This window comes from Dasypus novemcinctus, chromosome 15 (genome assembly GCF_030445035.2).
Source record: "Dasypus novemcinctus isolate mDasNov1 chromosome 15, mDasNov1.1.hap2, whole genome shotgun sequence".
Lineage (NCBI taxonomy): Eukaryota > Metazoa > Chordata > Mammalia > Cingulata > Dasypodidae > Dasypus > Dasypus novemcinctus.
Genome location: NC_080687.1, coordinates 106,866,599 through 106,873,393, shown reverse-complemented (window position 1 = coordinate 106,873,393; position 6,795 = coordinate 106,866,599). Strand labels below are relative to the sequence as shown.

The following is a 6,795-nucleotide window of genomic DNA, read 5'->3' as shown; positions in this document are numbered from 1 at the left end:
ACATTAAAACAGTAATGATTTAAATATTTTATAAACTAAGAAGCTGCTGCATGTTTTTTACCTTGGAAGAAACATGACAGAGTCATATATCAGTGAATTTTTAAGATCTGATAGAAAGTGATAGCAGTAGGGCAGGATTATTAGAGATATGGGAGACATAAGTTGGGGTCAAATATGCAGCTGCATTTTCAGTTCAGCAGCCTGTAAAATGGTACACACTATTTTCAAGGAAGTCATCAAAGAACTTTTGTGGTGGGAACTTGGACTCATGGCTAGATATGTTAAACTAAAGGTGATATTAGAATATGCATACATGATCACAGATATACTAGTGTACAGTTTCATAATCAAAACTGTTAAAAAGAAATGAAGATAAACTTATGTTGTCAGAAACAATGAATTGAAGTCACATGATTGGGGAAAAGTTTGAGAAGAATTGAAATAAAAGAGAAGAAAACAGATTTTTTTATTTTAAAAGAAGCTTTAGATTACATAAATGTTATATCAAAAATATAACATAAAATATACATTAAAATATAGATTATTGACATATACTTCACCCCTCCCCTTTCCTCACTTTCCTCATTAATATCTTTCATTAGTGTGGTACATTTGTTACAACTGATGAACACATATGAAGTATTGCTACTAACCATGGATTATAGTTTACATTATAATGTACACCCTGGCCTGCAAAATTATATAGGCTATGACAAAATATCCTTCATTGCTATGTCATGCAGGACAATTCCAATGTACTAAAATGCCCCTTAAAACAGATTTGGAAACTGTGAAGTGACAATAATGGGGAAGAGAAGGAAGAAGAAAGTTCAGTATAGTAAAGAGAAATCTGTCATAATGGAGGAAGAATTAAACTGTTAAGAATTTCATAATGGTCAGAGTTTAAAGTACAAAAGCACAGTGATTAATATATTTCATTATTAAGAGTAGTGAGCCAGAATGGAAGTGAGACAAACCCATTGAATTTACTGTTACCAGATGATTGTAAACATTGTGAGTTCTGTTTCAGCAAACCAAAAGTACAGAAAATATATATAGGATAATCATATATAGCAATGTGGAAAGAAGGGAGGATTCAGCTGCTATCTCATACAACAGTGAAATCAGAAAATTGGCCCTGCTGATTACATGTAGATATTGAAGTCATATAACTTTGCATCCTCATTTAGAACAGGATAGGTGTATTAGTCAGCCAAAGGGGTACTGGTGAAAAATACCAGAAATTGGTTGGATTTTGTAAAGGGCATTTATTTGGGGTAAAAGCTTACAGTTGCCAGTCCATAAAGTGTAAGTTACTTCCCTCACCAAAGTCTATTGCCATATGTTGGAGCAGATGGCTGCTGATGTCTACCAGGGTTCAGGCTTCTGTGTTCCTCTCTTCCTGGGGCTCATTTCTCTCCAAGCTCAGGTCCTCTGTTTTTTCAACAAGATCAGCTGTAGACTATCAGGTGACCAGTTCTGTCTTTCTCCCAGGGCTCAATTATCTCTGGGCTCAGCTGCTCTGCTCCTCTGTGTGTTTACTTCTTGGGCTCCAACTCAAAAACTCTCAACTCTGTCCTTTGCCATGTCTTTTATCTGTGGTTCACCACCCACCAAGGGGTGGGGACTCAAAACCCTACTGATGTGGTCCAATCAAAATCCTATTCAAAATTTAATTAAGTAAATATGAAACTTCAGACAGAAGTTTATAAACATAATCCAATATCTACTTTTAGATTTCATAAACAATATCAAACTGCTAAATAGTAGAAAGTGAAGAGAAATGAAAGGACAAAATGAATTTTAAAAGCATTTATTGGTTCTAAAATTGAGGGGATATAAGCATGTTTAGAGACAGAGATAAAGTAATTAAAGGTATTGTATATTTAGAAAATATGCAAAAGAAAAATCCTAGGGATGAAATAAAAAAGAACAGTAATGGTGACATAAAATTGAAGAGTTTATATTTGGAATTATTTATATTAAATAATTAAGAGACTAAAAATCAGAAATATGCTCTCATTGCTTTTTTTTATTATGGTGTCCAGAAAAGGTGTTGAAATTGTAGATTTCTATTCAAACTTCAGTACTATTTATGCAAATATATCTTCTCTCTTAGCAGCATTGCAATGAAAGTTAATGGTCAGCCCCAACATCCGTTCCTTCAGTGGCTTTTTCCTGCTAGGTTTCTCCAGTCAACCTCTGCTGGAGAAGGCCCTCTTTGTTTTCATTGTGATTTTCTACTTGCTGACCCTGCTTGGCAATATAGCCATCATTCTGTTGGCTTGTCTGGATTTCCAGCTCCACACCCCAATGTACTTCTTCCTCAGTCACTTTTCTTTTCTCTGCTACACCATCAGTACTGTCCCCTAGCTGCTGTTCAACTTGAGGGGCCAGATAAGAGGATAACTTATGGTGGTTGTATCCGTTATCTCTATGTGGCCTTGGCAATGGGTTCCTCTGAGTGCATCCTTCTTGTAGTAATGGCTGTTGACCACTATGTGGCAGTACACCAGCCTTTGCACTATACCATGCTCATGCATGCTTGTGTCTGTTTGCAACAGGTGACCATGACCTGGCTGATGGGTTTGACCAGCTCATTAGTGCAAATGTTGCTCATCCAGCAGGTGCTCCTTTGCAGAAGAAATATCATAGCCCATGTCTTCTGTGAAGTGCCAGTTTTCCTCAAACTCGCCTGTGTAGATACCATCTTCAATCAAATGGAGCTCTTCCTGGTCAGTGTATTTTTACTCCTGGTGCCCCTCTTTCTAATTCTTACCTCCTACTGCTGCATTGCTAAGGCTGTGTGGAAGATTACATCATTTGAAGGATGATGGAAGGTGCTGGGCACTTGCTCTCCCCACTTGGCAGTTGTGTTCCTCTTCTATGGCATTGCTGATGCCTTATCTGCAGGCTGCTTCAGCTGCCTCCCAGGACCGGGACATATTTGGTCTTTCTTAAATTAACCTGGAAATCTGCTTCTTTTTTCCTTAACCAGTTGACTTTGATTTTTGTGTTCTGAGCCAGAAAACACATGCTCTCTCAATATAATCTTCCCTTTGCCTAAAAGATTTTTAACATATCAAACAAATTCATGCCTGTGAATTAATAATTTTTACTCTTTCTATTATAACATGATGCCAAATCTAAACCATTATTTGCTTCTCTTTTTAAAAAAAGTATTTTAACCTGTTCCCACAAATTAATTTTATTGAGTGGATTTACAGGGATTAGTGAGGTGGGGGGATTTGTTCTTTAAATTAAATGAATTTTTTTTCTAAAAGCCAACATAATTTTAAAAAGGGAGGTGACTTTTCAATTCTTTCCTACAGGCATTCTACTTTGGCTGTGTAGAAAGGAAAATGACCATCCTCTTGCTGATGGGGAGCAGGCTTCCATACCACCATGGAGAATTTGCAGTGGTCACTGTGAATTACATCCCCATTGTGTTGGTGTGGTCCCATTGGGATGATTCAGAGATGAGAAGATTGTGCCCATGTTACAGGAGATGTGCTCATCATTTTCACATTCAATATTCCTTCCACAGTTTGGAAATGACTACATACTATAATTGACAAGAAAACAAGAAAAATAATGAACTTATAAATATTGGATTGTACATCCCTCACTTTATTTCTTCACCCAAAAAAGTATGAGGCATCTTGGACTCTGTTTCATTTTCATGTCCAATCAGCCATTAAAGCCCACTTTTCCTTCCTAGTAAGTCTCATATTACTTCAATATCTTTCTAGTCTATCTTTGAAATGAATGTCAAGTGTTTACTAAAGGTTTTTACAGATACTTGTTGAATAAATGAATGAATTATAAGAGGGCCCCATATTGTGTGGCAATGTTAACCTCATTAAATTAGAAAACTTAAGAGAATTAAACTAGTTAGTAATGATATATTAAATTCAGTACATACATTTATTCAATTATTTAATATAAATTATGGATTAACTATTTTATTTTCCTATCTTATAATATTTACCTGACCACTAAAATTGTATGCAGAAGTAGCAGTGATGGCATGCATCCTTCTTGATTTTAGTCTTAAAGTGACTGTGTTGAAGATCTTCCCACTAAAGATGACATTAGAAGTAGATTTTCATGAGTAACTCATAAAAGAAGTTCCCTTTCTTTTTTGGTTTTCTGAGGAAAAATTTTAAATAATTTTTCAGCACTAACAAATCAACAAGATCAACAAGATCAATATTTTTCTGCATTTATTTTGAAAGTTTTGAGATTTTTATTTTAGACCATTATTGAGATGAATTGATTATTATATCTTATGAATCATGCTTGTAAATCTAGGATAAACACTATCTGATCATGATTTTTAAAAGAAATACTTGGCTGGGTGAATGTTTTATTTATAGATTTTGAGTCTATGGTAAGTGTTCACAATTCTTTTTTGACTAGTGTTTTTTAGTAATACAATCCTGATGACAGTGAAGAATACAATACATATTGCTCCTACTTTCAAGGAGACTACAGTCTACCATTGAAAACAATTTGTGGTGGTTTGAAGTTAGGTGGACCCCAAAAAGCCATGTCCTAAAATAATTTGTGATGGATTAAAAGTTAAGAGGGTCCCAGAAAACCATGTCCTAAAGATAATCCATTCCTGTGGGTGTAAGCTTATTGTATGTGCAACTCTCTGATTTGATTACTTCAGTAGAATGTGACCCAGGGTGAGTCTCAATCCTCTTACTGGAATCCTTTACATATAATTAGGATAAAAATGGAGAGAGACAAAGAGAAAAACCCAAAGAAGCTCAGAGAGAAATCCACAGTTGCAGAGAGGAAGCCATATGAAGCCCAAAGCTGAAAGAAACAAAACACAGAAGAGAGAGACTAGCAGATACAGTCATGTGTCTTGCCATATGAGACAGATGTGCAAGACCACCAGCAGCTGGTCTTTCTAGTAGAAATCATTGTCTAATATTGTCTTAATTTGGACATTTTTATCAGCCACCAAAGTGTAATCTGGCAATCTAATAATCCCCATTGTAAAAGCCAACCCATTCCTGCTATATTGCATTTTGGCAGCCCAGCAGAGTAAAACACAATGAAAAATAATTACAAAAGAGAATGATGGATACTGTAATAGGGGTGAAATAGGGGAAAGCAGGGACCAACAGCTGTGGGAAATGACTTATTCCTAGGAGAAACAGCATTTAATATTGTGACAGTTTGAGACTTTCTGTGGATCCCAGAAAAGATCAAGTCCTTGGAATTAATCCATTCATGTTGGTGTGGGAGACTTTAATTGGATTGGATTCAGTTGGGTGGACTTTGATTTGATTACTTCAGAGAGGAATGACCCAAGGTGGATTTTATCCCTTTTGCTGGAGGTATTTATAATTGGAGAAACACAGAGACACACATAAAAAAGCAGCAGAGACAGAGCAACCCTGAGAGACAGAGAGAAAGGCCCTGGAGGCTGAGGCTGGAATCAGTGGAGCACAGAGGCCCAGAAAGAGACACCTCTATGAGGCTGAGGTAGAGTCCTGGAGAAGAGGGGAGAGGAGCCACATACCTGATTGCCCACAGCTGAGCTCAGGTCATATGCTTGGCTTGATGCCTTGATCTGGACAGAGCTGCCATCATGCACTGCCATATGCCTGATCACCCACACCTGTAGCTGGTGTGAGACAGCGTCTCTGATGATGCCTTGATTTGGAAACTTTCATGGCCTCAGAACTGTAAGCTTTTAACCTGATAAATTCACATTATAAACACCAACACATTTCTGGTATAATGCTACCAATTATTTTTAGCAAACTAAAAGAAATATAAAATATGAAGAATGAAGGAATGAAATTTGGGGTAAGTATGAGGAAATGTGGCCAACAGAAATGAGTTGTACTTCTAAGGCACGAAGGAGAGTGGAGGGCCACTGAAGTGCTGGTGTGCTGGCTCAGTGGCACCGCTGGTATCATTTAAGAAGAAGGTAGGATTCTGGCAGGTAAGAAAGGTCATCACTGGTGTTTATGGTGAAGGATACTCTTGCAATTTTGAGTAGAGATGTGAGAATAAAGAAGGGATGGCAAGGCATGAGAGTGTAGAAAAAGAGAGTAGCTTGTGACCATTCCTTGGCTTGGAAGGACAAAGAAAGGAAAAGGGCTTAGAAGTCAAGAGATTGGGAACTGTGGAGAGGGCTGCCTGGCACACCTTGAAGGGATGCAGCTACTCTCAGGAATGTGGTACGTTGAAGCAAAGAGAAAGCAGGGAAAAAATACTCTCATCTTCTTCCCAAGTTTTCTCACCATCCTGATATTCTGGTGCTTTCAATCATGAATCCTAACTGTAATTCAGCAAGCAGCCAAATTGAATAAGGGAGATGCAGTTCATAAAGATCAGCTTCCCCTGGCACAGACCAGAACAAAGAAGGGTAAGACATGGTTTGGAACTAAATGAATAAAATAGTCCCATCTTCTCTCTTTCCCCCATGATACCTTGAGCATAAGTCTTCATTCTCATACATTTGCCCTAGGATTATCTAATGAGATTTTCACCACCAGGCATCATGCTTTTGTTCCAGGTAAAAAGAAGCAGTCAACTACAGGAAGAAATATTTTTCCTCTCCATTTTAAAAAATTGTAACTAGGAAGGCTAAATCCCAAAGATTTCCTATACTTTTTTTGTCCAATATTGGGCTACCTCTAACTTCAAGTTAGATAGATAATTGAACATTTAAATCTGGTCATATTACTTTCTCAAATTGGGGTTCAACAAGTTAAGGAATAAAGGGGTGATGGAGTATGGGTAGAAATTATCAGGATCAGCTAA

At 37.2% G+C, this 6,795-nt stretch overlaps 1 long non-coding RNA gene across 1 annotated transcript; it reads right to left on the bottom strand.

Annotated features, from left to right (window-relative positions):
* Positions 1-1,724: 1,724 nt before the first annotated feature.
* Positions 1,725-6,463, bottom strand: LOC131273490 (uncharacterized). The gene is made up of 3 exons (XR_009180769.1): positions 5,543-6,463; positions 3,992-4,082; positions 1,725-3,565 (listed from the first exon to the last, which is right to left on the bottom strand). It is a non-coding gene; the product is annotated as an uncharacterized lncRNA (long non-coding RNA).
* Between the last annotated feature and the right edge of the window lie 332 nt (positions 6,464-6,795).